Source organism: Lytechinus pictus, chromosome 5, assembly GCF_037042905.1.
Source record: "Lytechinus pictus isolate F3 Inbred chromosome 5, Lp3.0, whole genome shotgun sequence".
NCBI lineage: Eukaryota > Metazoa > Echinodermata > Echinoidea > Temnopleuroida > Toxopneustidae > Lytechinus > Lytechinus pictus.
This window is the reverse complement of record NC_087249.1, coordinates 7,258,848-7,276,961: the sequence shown is the minus strand read 5'-3', so window position 1 is coordinate 7,276,961 and position 18,114 is coordinate 7,258,848. Positions and strand designations below refer to the sequence as shown.

General features: G+C 34.0%; 1 protein-coding gene across 1 annotated transcript in view; it reads left to right on the top strand.

Annotated features, from left to right (window-relative positions):
• The window catches only part of LOC129262489 (cyclin-dependent kinase 7-like), a 47,147-nt gene extending 29,239 nt beyond the window's left edge, over positions 1–17,908 (top strand). Inside the window, exon 12 of the mRNA XM_064099716.1 lies at positions 16,229–17,908. The gene's annotated coding sequence lies outside the window, so the exon portion shown is untranslated. The remainder of the gene's footprint in view (positions 1–16,228) is intronic.
• Positions 17,909–18,114: the final 206 nt, after the last annotated feature.

The window sequence follows — 18,114 nt, the reverse complement described above, 5'->3', positions numbered from 1 at the left end:
TGGGGAATTAGTATCACGTTACGGGTACATGAAGGTGCTGCACATCTGTGATGTAACAAAATCAAAAAAAAAATCATAGCTCTGTTATCCTTTGAAGAATTTTTATTAAATCTTCATAGAACTATATTTTCAGACCTCCCAACTATCCCACTTTTTGGGTTACCTTCTCGCCAATTTTGAATATTACCCTGATTATCTCGCTATTTCCAATACCATGTATGTATAAGTAAGCTATTTTATTCATGAGTCCACTTTTCAAAACAGTGGACTCATGAAGTAAACAACATACTTAACCATGACAAAAGGTGTAAATTTGGCGAAATATGGTAACAGCGCGCATCAGCAATGGACATTTTACAATATGCGCGGTAAATCAAGCATAATTTACACATGAAATCTGCATAAACCATTGATGGAACCAATGGTTTTCAAAACCACCTTTGTGAATTAGGCCTAAATTGCTGAAAAACTTATGCACAGCCAGAAGAATAAAATAATCACCTAAAATAAATTTCTCCACAAGTTTTTTTTTGTGTCCCAATTAACAAGATGAACTGTTTTGACTTATGGAGTTATCCCCGCTCTTGCACCAAATTTCCTTATGGTGTCAAAATTAATTTCCACTGACCATCTCCGAGTGTTTGAATTGCCTGCTGGTTATAAATTGACTATGGTCATCCCAGTAGCTTCCTCATCGCCATGGCGATTGTACTTGTTTCAATGTCCGATACTATACTATAGTATTATACTGGCTTAAGGCTTTGAATCCTCAAGCTGGATGTCTGATCTTGTAATCAGATTTGATTTGATTTGATTTAATACAGAGCTGCCAAGTAGTACTAATTTTTCAGTATTTAGTACTAAAAATGAGAAGAATACTGTTGCTTTTATGCAAAATACTTATTTCTAAAGTTTAAGATTTATGTGTTTTCCAATGTTATTTCTTTGAAAATACTGATTTCCTCACCAAAAATACAGATTTTCAGCTTTTAAAATACTGAAATGTTCTTGATCACGTTGGTAACTCTGTTGATTTGATTTGATAAAGAAATAAAAATAAAACCAGGCTGGGTCATGTTCGTTGATCAGGGAAAGGTGCATTATTCATGGATTTTTCATATTCTTTTATTTAAAATGCCTATGGCAAGTTTGGTGGTTCAAATACCATTGGAAATGTAAAAAGAATTGCCCAAAATGTTCAGATTTAATGTTCCAGACACTTTTTTGTGGTCCCATGAACATTATTCTGTGTTCACTGTTATCCAATATTCCATCTGCCAATTAAATATTTGGGGACTACAAAACTTTAAAGAAAATATGATTTTGATTTTGTTCAAATTCAAGCTTATAAATAAGCACCATGAAATGATCTGGACTTAATTGTAACTGCTTTTCCTTATCTTTAGAAATGCAAAGAATATTTTTTTTTCTGTTGATCTCGTTGATATTATCTTAAAGATAAAAAAAACATCATTTGATAGCCTGAAGAGCAACTTAGATTGAATTAAGAAAGGAAAAGGGCATGTCAAGGTTAGATTAAGAGTTATTCCACAAAGGATTCAAGGATTGTTGAGGGAACAATTAGATATTCACTCTATGGCCGTTCATTATGTGATTCTCATAGGCTTTGGAATGGATTAACCAGTTTCTATATGCAACAATGCAGGCTTTGAGATTTTTTTTAAATATATATTTTACCAGTTTGAGTTTAAAAGCAAGGAAGAATTATGATGAATTCTATCTCTTACTTCGCAGACTAATGGAATGAAAATGCATGACTTTGAAAAAAAAAAAATTCTTCAGAAATAACGATATTGTATGATTCAGCATCACATTTCTCCACATTATAACTCTTATACTCTCTTCTCAATCCTATGAATACCTTCAAAAGTAGAGTTAAAGCAATAATAAAAAAAATATTTATTTATCAACTTAGGCTTCTTGGAACAGTGTAGTAGGTTTCACGGTACACCATGTATCTTTCTTGGGCAAGTGTTGGTCCTGAAAAGGACCACCCAAACTCGACGTTTCGACAAGTGTGTTCTTGTCATCTTCCGGAGACACTTGTTATAACACTATTCTTCTTGGAACACTTTTATGGTGAATGAGTGTGTACACTGTTTTGATGTTCTGTCAAACTGAAACAGTGTTTCTGCTTTAAAGCTTTTGTTTGCCTTATGTGTCAGATTTCCTTTTCCCACTTTTCTGTAAATTCACGAAGAAGTCAATAAAGATGAAACACATCCGAACAAAGGAAGAAGAATTTCCCAACCGCCATCTGGCGCTCAATATTTAATCAGATCCTCCACCATTAAAATCCCTTTTGAGTTCAAACATAATCTGTGATCTAGTTCATTCATCGTTAAAAGAGAAAGAGGGGCAATGCCCAACCAAGATGCCTCTATTTGACAGCTTTTATCACCCGTATCTTCTCTTAAAATGACTATTGTTTAACATTTGTATTTCATTAGGGAAGGAGTATCTTGATATGATAAGAGAGATTGTCTAAACATATTGAGTCGAAGTTGATTTCCTTTATTGAGCTTAGGGTGGTTGATTTATTGCCAATGAATGCCTTACTCATAATAATAAATATATGGTAATATAGCGCATATCACTGCCAAATGCGTCCCTATGCGCTTTTTGAAGAAGACAGAAAAAGTGAAGAAAAGAGAGAAATTTGCTGGCAATCGTGGCACTAACTCATTTAAAAATTCTTTTTAAATAAGTATGTTTTCAAAGAGGATTTAAACCTGGGTGTAGGAGAGTTCTTTACATATGATGGGGTGGTATTCCAAAGTGAAGGGGCAGCATTGGCAAAGGGTTGTTCTCCATAAAACTTGGTGTGAGGACTAGGACAATTTAAAAGATCCTTCGAAGCTTATCTAAGATTGCGAGATGGTACATACTCAACTAAACAATCAATAAGATCAATATGGGCCCCGTCTTCCAAAGAGTTACAATTGATCCAATCAACCATAACTATGGAAAGCCAGCAACATCAACATATGAAATGCATGTTTGTTCAAAATATTTTCTAGATATGATGTATATTCATGAATTCATCATTTTCTAGATAATTCTGTATGCTCCTCATGTTTATAAAAGAACATTGTGTGAATTTCCAAGAGGAAAAATTATGACAATGATGGATTTCCATATAGTTGAGGTTGTTTGGATCAATCCTAACTCTTTTTAAAGGACAAGTCCATCCCAACAAAAAGTTGAAATGAATAAAAAGAGAAAAATCATACAAGCACAACACTGAAAATTTCATCAAAATCGGATGTAAAATATGAAAGTTATAACATTTTTAATTTTTGCTCAATTTCACAAAATGGTTAAATGCATATCCCGGTCGGTATGCAAATGAGGGAAGTGATGACATCACTCAGTCACTCACTATTCCTTTTGTATTTTATTATATGAAATAATCTAATTTTCTCCTCATTGTCCTGTGAAACAAAGTTTTATTTTGCCCTGAACATGTGGAACTACTATTGTTTAACATTTTATGGTTCAGTCAAGTTGGTCCTTATTGTCAAATCTGTAACAATTGAAATATTGCATAATTCAAACAATAGAAAACAAAAGAAACAGTGAGTGAGGGACATCATTGATTCTCTCATTTGCATGTGACTAAATTATGCATATAATTATTTTTGTGAAAAATAAGCGAATATTTTTCATTCGATTTTTGATGAAATTTTCAGCATTATGCTTCTCTGATTTTTCTCTATTGATTCAAATCAACATTTTTCTGAGGTGGACTTGACCTTTAAGACGGACCATGATCCGGGTATGCTCTCCACTGTGCATTTTCTTATATTAATTGGTGTGCGATTACAGCAAAAAATTTGAAACTAGTTTAGTAACAGGAGTTGTACCTGATTAAGATCATAATTTGGGGGGAGGGATAGGCTATCTCAAGGTTGAAAAAAATTTGTGGGGGACCGGAATGGAGGCAACCAATTTCCCTGCTTCCATCTCTCATAAATTCCCAATTTAACATTACTTCGACAGCTTAGTTCATACAGATCATTAAAAAGGTAAACAACTTTTGTTAATCTAATTACTGTATCTCTACCTGAATGTTCAACTGGAAAGTTTCACCCTGGCTGGGGTTCTAAGGAAAGGGATTTCCCCTTCCTCTGATGTCCGATTTGGGAAGGGTATCACTTTTCACCACTGCCTTGTAAGGTCGAAGCTGGCAGGCCTTGCATGGACACTGGTCAGCATTTCTCATGTCTTCTTTCCCCCCCCCCAAAAAAAAAAAAATGATAATAATGAATAATAAAAATGATAATGAAAATAATGAAAATGATAGTAATAATAGTAATAATAATTATAACAATAACAATAATGATAATGATGCTAATAATGATAATAGTATTAATGATAATAATAATAACAATAATGATAAAATAATAGTAATAATATAATAATAATGGAAATAATAATAATAAACAAATGATAATCATAATAATAACAACAATAATAATAACATATAAAAATAATAATGGAAATAATTATAAAAATAACTACCATACTGAATGAATGTAAGAATGAACAAAGATGCAAACAAATGAATGAATTGATGTAATGAAATGCAGAACATGGTGAAAATTAATTTACTATGAACATATGCTATTTCTCTCTCCACACCTCACTGAAAATAAAAATAGAGAATGTTTGATATTGAAAGAGGCTAACCTATGATGGATTGAATCTGATGATCAGGGTAATAATAAATCTGTGAGCGTTGAGATACATGTGTATCTTAAAGGCATTAACGATAACCAGATTAGTATTATCAATAAGTAATGACTTTTTTTTAAGTTGTAACAATTTTTCTTCTTCACAATAGTACAGGTGAAATCAGTGTTCTGATGGATACACCAGGTAGGAAGCAACCACTTTGTAACTCCCCCCCTGTGACCTTCTCACACGCATGGGTCTATTCCTCACCCGTACTTCCATTCTGACTTCCACGTTTCATTTTCGGAACAAGAGGAAGGTTTTTCGGTCTCTTAAAAAGGTATTTCTGTATCCCCATGGGTCCTGCGAGTGAGCCATGCTGCGTCGTGTCGGGAGCCTTCCTTTTCGGGAGAAAGGCACTTCCCTTTTTGGCGCTAAGGGTGAATACCTTGAGGGTATGGAAAGAGCTGATATGATAATTTATGTTCCCTATACATTGTTTAGTCAAGCTTCATCATAGAATGGTCACATGTAGGCTCCTTGTTGCAAGTAATTTAATGATTTTTATTTTGGCTATGATGAAATGTGAATATATGTACATTTGCATGATAATTTGCTTTTCCTTTTTTTTACCATTTCTGATACACTTTTGTAACAAGATGAATGAAATGATGAATTATAGAATCATGCCAGTGATTTAATAAATAATGAAATATTTAGCATACTTGTACCTTTTTCACAAAAACTTCCTTGGCAATTTGTAAAGGTATATCAGGTTAATAATCAGCCACAGAGTTTCAGGATATTACTCTGTGAAAATATGTAAATTAATTTCTTCCTGTAACTCCCCCCATAACAAGTGAATTATCATAATTAAACGCAATGAAAAATGTACATAGAACAGTGTTCAAATACATTCTTTGACCTTAATAATTCATACATTTATACTTTTCAAAATTCTCTTGCACTCTAAAAATATTGAGTAAATTTGCTCCATGAGTGTAATTATGTGTCCAAACAACATTGGGCATTTTTGTATATCCAGTGTGATGAAAATTTTGCCCATTCTAAAGTAATTGCTGCTTATTTTTTAACCATATTGGACAATTTCCTTACTGCATTGGGTAAAATACTGCCCCAAATTGGTTGGATACATAATTACCCTCATGCTGGTCAGAATTTTACCCAATATTTTTTACATAATGTCAGTTGAAATTCATGTAATTTTTTTTTACTAGTAATATATCCAGTCTTTCTTAAAAGGTGGGTTGAAGTTTGTCAGCAATTATCAATAAAAAAACAAAAGCACTGCCCCAAAAAGAGGTTGAATGTATTTAAGGCATTAGCATTTTTAAAATCTCCACCAAAAGGGAACTCGGCAGGGTGTGATAGTTAGGTTTTTAAACCTGATTTCAGCATGTTATGTCTTGATTTTCAGCTAAATTTGAGCTTAATTTCAGCTTATTTTAGCTGTCCCCTGTGCAAATGTATGAGAACCCTTTCAATTTCAGCTTTTCTTTTTATCATTCTTCAGCTTTTTTCAGCTCTTATATTTATTCATCACTCACCCCCCCCCCCTATTTTCATGCTGTGCATTGTAAACATAACCTTAAGAATCGGTGCAATATTAACATTAATGTGCAGACTGTTTTGAATTAAAACATCATATACGTGAAGGTAGTAGAAGGTCCTGTCTGCTATGTGTCACAGAAGCTTGCTTGAGTCACAGGTTCCTAGACTCAAGGCAGTTTCGATTCAACAAAAATCAGAGGATTTCGAAAAGATGATCATTATCACTTGCTTAAATGTGTGGTACACATCACCTCGCATCGATCGGACAGGGTCTTATGAAAGGAGTATGTTTTAGTCGCCAAATGCAAGGCTGCATGCAGCGAGAGAGGGGAGGGGGCAGGGGGCTCCCCGTCAAAATTTTCAGAACTTACGTTTTTATTGCAAATTTTCACACAATTCAACCTTAAGGGTTTAACAGATCCTTCTATTTCAAGTAAGAAAAAAAAAACCTTGAAACCAGCTCGGTCACTTTGCTCCCTTGCTGAAATTTCAACTTCAACATATTCTTGCCCCCTTTAGGATATGTGCAACCATGTCCCAAGTACACTAGTGGTCGAGTGCATTATGTTTGTTGTTATTTATTCAAATTATTACTAGTTATGTTTTATGTTCTTTGTTTCTTGCAATCTAAAAAAGTTGATTGCAAGATTTTCAGGAATGAATGTTAATCAGGGAGTAGCCTAGATAGGCCTATTGGCTTTTAGCTGCTCCCTCACATCCCATTCATTACCTTACATGTATGTTTTTTTTTATTTTGTCAAAATTTTGCAATTTTCATAATTCACTCATTATGGAGTCATTTTATTGTTTTGATCCTGATGCACTGTATCTTTTTTTAGAGAGAGAAATTTGAAATAAGTGAATTTGAATTTGAATAAAATTTGAATTGCAGAACATTCAGGGTAACTTTCTTTTATATACATGTAGGTCTATGAACTATATAGTTGTTCCTGTAGACTTTTTTGCTGCATTATTTATGTCCAAATATTGAGTTCGCGGTGTTTTAAATCAGTTTATGAAGACTGTTCTCTGTAAAAAAAATCGTAGACAGCAATCAGTAAAATTTTATCATTTTATTAATGATAACCCCCCCTTCCTGCTTTGAAATTGCCAAATTATATTATAAATTTTAACTTTTGTTCTATTAGTGCATTGTTGATTAAACAAATTTGGGGGTGATTTCTTGGGAATGTGAAGTATTCATTTTACTTTAATCTTCAATTAATACTTGACAAGTGACAACTGTATATAAAACTTTAACATTTTTCCCCCAATACGTAAATGAAATTGAAAATTTGTGTTTCCTGTATCCTGGGGGAACTTTTCAGCTTTATCTGAAATTTCCAATTACTTAATTTTCAGCTGTCAATATTTTGGGTTAGATGACTGTTGATCAAAGGCACATGTCCTTAAATCATCAGGTCAAGAGAGTTTGTTTAGTATTTCAACAAGGAATTGACAGTTTTATCTGGAAATATCTGGGTCTGTTTCCCCCTCAAATCGGGATACAAGGTTGGCATGTCGTTCGCATCTCACCAACAATAACTGGCGCTTCCTGCATTCAAACACCTTCAGGTAGTTCTGGTGACAAGTGGATAATAGGAGGAACGTCGTCGGCAACCGCTCCAAGAGTGATGTAATCTGAACATCTTGACTGATTAAGACTTTTCTCCACTCAATCCTTCATCCGACAGCCCAGAGTGATCTTGGCAGCGCAGTAGCTGCTCGACTCTTGGGGCATTCCCTCATGTTCTCTCTATCAGTAGATAACTCACAGACAATCTCCTTTTGCTAGGCTTGATTAGGCCTGACAAGCTGAAACTTCTCCCCCTGTCTCTTCCACAATGGCTACGTTCACATGCCGAGAGCTTCCATGATTTAATCACTGAACTCCAGCTGGGCCACGTTCACACTGTGAAAGCTTAATCAACTGCACTCTGCGAAGCTTCAACATTTTGATCACTGAACTTGAAGCTTCCTTCAATCATTGTTTCTCCTATTCCCTAATTAGGGAGTTTTCGCAACCACTACGCAGACACTACCTGGAGCATTAAGAATCTATTGTCAAAAGCCCTTCATGACAAATCAGCCTTTGTCAAAAATCTTTGAATAAAAATAGCAGTGTCTTCATATACTCTGAACAAACGACATGTATATTTGCAATTTTTCATCAGCTCTGAATTTTAGGACAATCTGCTGTCTCAGTTCACCAATTTTCAACAAAGATCTCTATAAGCTGTTCATTGTGATTTGACAGGCATTTTCGATAGATTTACTGTGTTGTAGAATTCATCCCAGGGCTGTTGCGAAAACTCGTTAATATGATTGATGAAAATTTGGCTTCCGTTATCATTGGGTCATATAAGGATCTGGTAGTCTCTGTATGTGGGCCAGGGAAGTTGAAGAATCCTGCAGATTCTCTGCCAGCTACTTACAGGTTTTGCAGTTTTGGGTACTTCAATCATTTCTATCGTGGATACAACATTCAGGGGTGTGCTCGAGTTCAGATTTTTATCTGATTTCAGATTTTTTTTCGTTTGGATTTTCAGCTTAATTTCAGCTTATTTTTGGCTTTCCTCTGTACAAAAAGTATGGGAGATCTTTCTATTTCAGACTTTTTCTACAAGTTTCAGCTTTTTTCAGATCTTTTTATTTGTGACCACTCACACCCCTGAACATTAGAAAAGATGTATATTTCGTCAGGCCATTATTAACCTAATAATTGATTGCATGGAGATAGAATTTGATTAAGGTTTGCTCACTCACAATAAACATTCTCCACTCTCAGGGTAGCATTCCAGCCACACCTATAGACTTTATGCATATGACGTTATAATCTCATAGCGCCCTCCCTCAGAGGATAAAGGAATACGCATAAACAGAGTTGTCAGAGATGCGCCAGCTGCAGATCACCAATGCATGCAAGGCAGTAGCTTCAGCCTCTAAAATGGCGGTGCGATGACGTCAAGGCATAAGGTCCATTGCATGTCACTCACAGTGCTGAGCAATCTACTTGGTAGCCAGGCATATCACACCTGAGTGTAGAGTAGCAACTAGAAAATAATGCAATATCTTGTAGAACTAGTTGGTTCCTGTACAAAACTTATTGGAGTAACATGATTTAGGAGTCAATGGCTTAATGACTGGTTAATGGACGTACTCAGACCATGGGGCCCTTGGTCAAGGCAACCTTCTTCTACAGGATTGGTCAAATTAACCAACGTGTTGGCGAATACTGTATGTCCTGCCAACAAATTGGTCAAAATCAACCAATTTATTGGTTAGAATCTACCAGAAAATTGTTGTTGATTTTGACCATTTTCATTGATCAGACACCTAACAGATTGGTTACCTTGACCATTAGTACTCTTTAAGAGTGTAGGTGATATGAGACATGATGTGAGGAAAAGCTATGATTAATGAGACTAGAATGTTATAAGGATTCGTGCCAGATTTATGCTCATATTGGGTCATGAAACTTTGAGAGATCCTCAATTTTTAGAATAGATTTCTATGATGGACTTCGCACACTTTCGGAAGTGTTTTAACCAACCTCCAGGTTGGTTCATATGTATGAACCAATCAGCAGTCGGTTAAAACAAAATTAAATGCAACATAAATTGGGATTTTTTTTAATGAATAATAGTTGGTTAAATCAAATTGGCTTACAAAATTCCCTAGGGTGTGTTGGTTACCTGAAATGTAGCTTTCTATAGAATTTGCAAATGTATATTTTGTTGAAGCAACCATCAGACAAGATCATTTGGGACTTCTTAATATCTCAGTTCACACTTTCATAAGACGGTTTACCTTTTGGATTGGTTCCAGTGGGAACGCATTCCTGATCTGTCAGAATTCAGTGAGGGGTGTGAAACTTCATTCACCCTAGCGCCCTGTGGCACACTTAGAATCATCTCTATGCAACCCTGACGGTTTGGATGTGTGAATCACTCGCAAAGTTTCCTGTAAAACATTGATTTTTTTTCCTTTCTCTCACCATCGTCCAACACTCAAGTCTTGATAGAAAAGCTGAAAATTAAATGTCAACATGGGTTGTGTGGTCTAGTGGTTAGAGCATTGGACTTGTGGTTGTGGGTTCAAATCCCCGCTTAGCCATTATCTCCACTTCAACCTGAAAGGCCCTGGAGTAATTTCTGTCGTCTTTAAGGTCAGCGACTATCACTGATTAAATTAGATGGGAAATTATTCCTATGTTATTGGTTTTTACCAGCTTGGCTTAATGCGATGATGGAAAGCTGTGCCGCTGAGTTCCTACAGGAGTTACTTCAAAAGAAAGTTTAACTGTCACCTGAGTTTCAAATTCTGAATAGTTATAGGGAAGAATGTGATGATAAACATCACTTCGATGTACATGTAGAGTAAATCAAATACATGTACTTGATCAAAATATCACTCCTGGGTCCCATTTCATAATGAATTTTTATAATAACAATTGCACAATTTCTATAACAAAATTATTATCAGCCAATCAGATTGAAGGATTTCAGTAGCTTTTAACTGTTATTGCAATTTGTTATTATAACAAGTTTTATGAAATGATCCAGATTCCAGTTTATCCTTCTTATGTCTTTATATTTCTACCCTCTTTTCTTTCTATTTCCCCTATACATAGCTTTGATTATCTTCCTTGATTTCTTCCTTGCACTCCATTTGTCTGGTTCTCTTTTCTCTACCTTTTGTGTTTATCCTCTCTTATTTATTTATTCTTTTTTATTTATTTATTTATATGTTTATGTATTAATTTATTTATTCATTCATTCATTTTTTTTTTATTTATTGTATTTTATTTACTTATTCTATTCAATTTATTTATTTATTTTAATTATCTATTTATTTATCTATTCATTTATTTATTCATTTATCTACTAATTCATTTACTTATTTATATATATATATTTATTTATTCCTTTATTTATTTACTCTTCATATTTTTATTTTTCTTCCATTCCTGTCTGTCTCACTTCTGTTTTCCCCCTCTCCAATTTTTTTTTTTATTGTCTGTATATTATCTCTCTGTCTTTCTCTCATTTTACTCTTTTTTACATGTTTCTATCTTTTTCTCTTTCTGGCTGTTCCTCTTTTGTCAAACTTGTATATTTTACAGGTCTGAAAATTGACAGGTGCCTTTATCCCATCTTTTCTGAAATGTTTAATATATTGTTCACTATTTTCTCATTTGTCTTTGTCTACCTTTCTCTATCATTTGCTCCATGTCTGTCTCTCTAGACAGTGTCTTCTTTCCATTTCTCTCTCTCTCTCTCTCTCACACACTATATTTTTCTACCCCCCCCCCTCCCTCTTTCTCTTACAATCTCATCCTCTTTCTATCTTATCTCTCCACCCCTCTCTCCTTTTCCCATATCTGTCTGTCTGTCTGTCCGTCCGTCCATCCATCCATCCATCCATCTATCTATTTATCTCTACCTGTTTTTATCCCTGTCACCATGCTCACTCTCTATTCCTTTGTGTCCCCCCCCCCCCTATCCGCTCTCCCTCTCCATTCCTCTCTCTCCCTCCCTTTCTCCATCATTGCATGCTACCATTTCTTGTAATTGTTTATTGTGTCTTTTTTTCTGTCACCTCAAATAAAACTACATGGCTTTCTGTTTTTTATCCAGTTTTGACTGTTGAAATACTTTTATGAATAGGTAGCCGTGAATATGAACTTTATTGTAATTTTTTTTACTCTTGTTCCAGGTTTGTATATCTTTTTATCAATATAGTAATGAGAGTACCCTTCCCCCACCCCCTTCATTACAAACACTTTATTATATTTTTTATGAGAATCTAATATTTGCTTTGTTTTTATTGCATTAATGACAAATTTGTGAGCCAATTTTCTTAATATAAATTTCCATTTGCCCATAACTTGTCATTGCATTTATCACACATATGAGCGTATAAAAAGACGTAACATGCAGAACACGATTTAAAGAGAAAAAAGCTTGAGCTTTAATTTAGCATTTTATTATGCAAATAAATAACAATATGTACAAAAGTAACAATAATTCACACAAAACCACAATAATATCAGGAATTCATCATTTCAACTTTGGAAACAAAGCAAATAAAGTCATAATACAAAGTCAGTCAAAAACATGAATATGATAACATTGTCACATAAACTCAAAGCACTTCCTCAATAAAACAAGAATGTATCTCCATTGTTATTTTGTTCATTATTCATACATTTTTTGTAGTTGGTTTTATTCTCTTCACTGTTGTGCAGTTTGATAATAATAAAAATAACATACATTTTACGCAAGATGACCACTTAATTTCCAAAGACTGTACTCCCAGCGGGCCTTTCTTATATTCTATATAAATCATGATATTGTTATAATTACCCCGACTTTAGCACAGCTGCATTTATTTGGTGCTCAAGCATTCATGCAATTTCTTCCTACCCGGTACCCATTCACCTCACCAGGGTTGAGTGCAACACAATATGGGTAAATTTCTTGCTGAAGGAAAACACGCCATGGCTTGGAATCGAACCCACGCCCCTCAGATTGAAAAACAAGAGTCATAACCACTAGACCATGACGATGGATTTTTCTTTATTGCGTTCAGGTCCAATATTTAACCCTTGTTGTTGTTGTTATTGTTACAGGAGGGAATGAAAGGAGGTCCTTCTATTTTTCCTAACAACATTTAAGCATGAAGCTATTAAACAAATATCCACGATTTAAAGGGGAAGTTCACCCTGACAAAAAGTTTATTGTAGAAATAGCAGAAAATTATTTTAAAATATAAGTGAAGGTTAAATCCAAAGATTTAAAAAATCATTAGATTTTTTTTTTTTTTTTTGGACATCATATGCGAGCAGCCTTGAACCTTGAAGAGTAATCCCTTTCAGCAGCTTCAAAGCTATCCTGGGATGAAAACATTCTGTGTATCAGTGCAAGGTGCCATAGTGAGGTAATTTGAACTTTCAAATTATCGTGAATTTAAAAAATCAATAAAATATAATTTTCTGATAAAATTGAAAATGGATTTTATTGTACATTTAGTTTATCAAAAAATTATTTCACACCCCCTCCTAAAAGAAGAAAATATTTAGTCACTGAAAAATTGAAATTTATGCATTTTATATAGCATATTGGGCAGCTGCTCGTATATGACGTCACAACTCACAAACTTAAAATTTTGATAACTTTCTTAATCTTTAATGGATTTTCCTCAACCTTCGCCAATATTTTTAATATTTTTCTGCTATTTTTACAATAAACTTTTCTTCAGGGTGAACTTCATCTTTAAGGCGCCTCAGTCTGACATCTCTAAATTATAATACTTTGGTCACTTTCCCTCTAACTCTTGGGCAAAGAAAATTCTGTTAATTATACCTAGGTTTAACCCTAGTCTAAACTTAGAATATGAAACCAAACTTCTATATGCAATGCAGGGCTTCATAATATTTCTTTGATTTTATGGCAATTACTGTGTATTGATTAATTCATATTTTATTTATTTATTTTTTTCTTGTCCTTATTCGTTTATTTATTTGTACATTCATTTGTTTATTTATTTAATCAAACTTTTTGACAACTTTTTGCAGCAGGATAAGAATAATTTTGATTGGTGAATGAGTTGACAACTGGCACTCCATAAAAGGGTGGTCTAAGTTAACCCAGGTTTGACTAAACCATGGCTATCAGAATAACACCCAAAGGCCCGTATTCGGAAGTAGGGTTTAATTGAAACTCAGGTTTAAAGTTGTGGTTTAAGTATGGAAAGCCAATTGTGAAATAAATAACTAACAGTAGAGATATCATATTTCAGCTCATTTGACTCTCAAATCATTCTCAATTGTCTAGGAATTATGAATTATAGATAATTGTCTTCACAATCAAAGAACCAGGAAAGACAGTAAACATAAGAAATACACAATGCAATACAAATTTTGACACTTTTTGCTTCCCATAATTTTAGGACAGAGTTAGACCATGGTCTAAGTTAAACCCGACTTCAGAATACGGGCCAAAGAGTTTAACTTCTGGGTACCGTAACACAAAGGATAGCGATTAATCGTACACTTAATTTCCACGATCAATTGTACATCATAGTCTATGCAATCAATCGTTAAAAAAATGTTCTACAGTGATTGCTAAGCTTTGTGTATGGGCCCCAGATGACCTTTTTTTTCTTTTTCTTTCAGAACCATGTCATTAGCAAATTTACAATTCATAACAAAAAATCACAGATGTTAAACATTTTATATTCACATCACTTTGCATTCGTCCAAGTATGTACAATTAGCATGGTTTCATTAATTCATATTCAATAAATAAAAGCCTACATTATTTACAGTACGATTCACAATTGTCAAATAATTTCTAGCATTTCCTTAGATGTACCTACATATATATTAGTTTTAGGAAATAGTGAATATTCTTGGAGGAAATCAAGGACCACTTTGTCAAGAATACAGCATTTTTGCCAGAGCTTGATTTATTTAATTAAAATAGTATCTCTCTTGATATTTTGTTAGAATATTTTATTTCAGAAAAAAATGCATAAACTTGTCTGAAGTGATGATTACATATGAATGAAAGCCATTGCTCCTTCAATTCTCTTTTAGCACAATAGAAATAGAAAAAGATTTTTTTTTCTAAGATGTTTTCTTGGGAGTTCTTACTTTTGTAAAATCTGAATCATTGAAGGTTGAAACGACAATAGTTTTAGATAGAAAGGATTCTTCTTCTAGGATGTTTTAATGGTTCTTGACAATCTTCTTTTTTGTAAAATTGGAATACATGAAGATTGAAACCACCACAAATTTTCCTGTCAGCTTACAGTATACCCACCATACCACTGATTGTTTTAAAATATTTTAATTTTCAATTATATTGATTCATTACATTACAATAGATATTTTCCATTTGTGCTTAACAAATGTCTCCTGCCTAAACATGATTTCCGTTTTCTTATTTATTCTTATTTCAAACTATATAGATGTGTCCTTATGGGCACCTTTTTGTTTTTGAAAGCCTCCTTCATTATCCTGGTACATGCAATACACTATTTGATAATTTTGCTGATTGTATTTCCGGGGGGGGGGGGGGGCACTGTCATTCCTTTTTCACTTAAAACAAGTTCATCTCCCGGCCACCAAAAACACACTTTTTAGTTTTTACATGCTTCCATGTACGAGCATGGTGTCCACCTAACATTAGCAGTGCCCCCCGACCAGTCCTCCCCCACCTTGCTTTGTCCAACAATACAAATTGAAAAAAAAAGAAAAAAACATTAAACCAATGTAATTGAAATGTTCAATTTCATCTCGTTATAAGTCAGTGCATTCCAGGAAGTGGTAGGATTTATCCACTAATCATATTTAGTAGTTTTCTACTTATAAACCTCTTGACACTGTGCTTACAAACTATGAAAGAGATTGCTAACTGTTGCCAATTTAAAGATGCAGGTGATCTGTACGATGATTGAAGGTGATGCAAACTCTTATAAACTGGTGCTGCATTCTGGAACTTTACATTGAAATTTGCCGGTTATATCCTACAATGAAAATGAAAGAGAGAGAGAGAAAAAAAAAAGAAGAAGAGGGAATTGAATTAGCAATCATATCAAAGGAAAATGGAGTCAGGATATAACAAACCGCTTTGTCACCGAACCATATTTCATATTATTTCAGATTTGACTACTGAAAGACTGATATAGCAATCTTAGATTGCTTAGAATACCCTTCTACTTTTGACCCAATAGCAGATTTAGTACTCTTTTATGGTTGTATTACAATTTCCATCAAATATTTTTTTTTTCTAAGCTTCGATGGAATAAAATCGTTTACAAAGATTGTACATTTTATCCCTTTTGATCATTCATGCACTTTCCCTCATACTAACAAATAAATCTTACTTATAAATCACTTCAATATTATTGAAATTCTTTTCTTTTGTCAACTTACTGTTGTTTCTTTCAGGAGGCAGGGGAAGTAACGCTTTGAGCAGTGGTTTCGTCGTAGGCACTTAGCGTAGCGCCGAATACACCTGAAATCGTCCGTTGTGCAGCGGCCGCAGTCCGGCTCCTCCGCTATGAACTGACACGCTAAACACGACGTGTGCTGGCACTGGCCTTGGCAGCTCTGAGGGACGTCTGCGTTATCTCTAAAATGGACGAAAGAAATCAAGCAGAAAAAAGTGCAATCACAAGATGTTATCATTTCATATTGACACGAACGAATTGTACAAGTGTCTCATAAAGGAATGGGTTCAAGTGGACCATATTTTTATTTGTATTAATAAGTGCAGATACCTTTTTTTATTTATTAGTTGCCAAAGGCAAAATTTGCCCCAAACGTGTTTCGTGTATTTGATTCCATTTTGTATGCATGCGGCTTGTACTTGTTGCTTTGTGGAACAACCTTGGGCAAGGCTCTCCATCAATGTGATGTCTTGAAAGTATTCCTCTGACATTTTATAAACATAGATTAATTGATACCACATGTGGTACATTGTAGTATCAGAAGCATTGTATGACTTTTACTTTGAATTCTTCGCTGTTGAGTTACAATATGAATTTAACAATTTGATTATTGAATCTGCAGAAAAGTTTTCATTTATGTGAATAAAGTAAAAATTCATATGAAAAATATATACATGTATATGCAAGATACAATACAAGATGCAAGATATGTTACAAATTAAATAATTTGTCTTGAAATTGTTGTGAGAAGAAAAAATGAACACAGACAAAGATGCTGTATTTTCTTTTTTCTATGATGACATCATACTAATCTCATCCATTTTGCAATGAAGAATTGCATATTTTTAATCCTCCACTTACACCATTACTAATTATTGTTATTTAACTGATCACAATAGTAATTATTCACTTTTTTGGATGAAGGCCAATGTCATCAAAAACTGCAAAGTTGCTGTATCAATTAGTTAGGATTTATTTCGCAGTGTCAAATATAACTGGGAAGGCTGCCATCTAATGTCTAATTTGAATTTAGGGTATAATTAGGGTGGACATAGTGTATACATTCTGAATTGAACAGAAATTGATGCTAAAGTGATATACACAGTGTAATTTATATGTGATTGTCTTTAAAACCACCAAAGCATGGTTTAGAGATTGCCAAAATTTACATCACCCAATTATTTTTCTTATTGTTATAAGCTTTCATGATTTATGGGATTAATAATTATCTCCTATCAACATAGTTCACGCTAAGCACAATTTTTTATTTGACAATGCATATGAATTCACTATTTTTGGTGCACTGCAAAAGTGCCGATGTTAATTTAACACCAGCCCGGAATCTATATCGTAAAACACTAGAGGTGTTGAAACAACACCACTTCAGCTTCAGGCTAACACCAGATAGGTGTTTATACAACACCAATTGGTTTCAAAACAGCATTGGTTTGATTCTTACTGGTGCTCTTTTAACACTTCTCTGGTGTTTTCCAATATGGATGCCGGGCTGGTGTTAAATTAACACCGATGTTTCTGCAGCCTGTTTTCTTTGTACTTAAATGCCTACAATGTCTACATACGCATTTGCCCAGTGCAAGCATTTTATTTTTTTATGAAATAAGTTTTCATTTTGTATCAAGAAAATTCAGTATTCAATATTTCAAATAAAATGAAACATGTGATGAACAAACAAAATAAAATTCCACCATGTTTTGTTGCTGTTGGTTGTTTTCATCTTACACTAGCCTGGTATCTATATTGGAACACACCAGACAGGTGTTGAAACAACACTGGTTTGGCATTTAAGCAACACTAATTAATTAGTGTTAAGCCAGCATCGGTCTGATTCTAAAGTGGTGTTGTTTCAACACTTCTCTTGTGTGT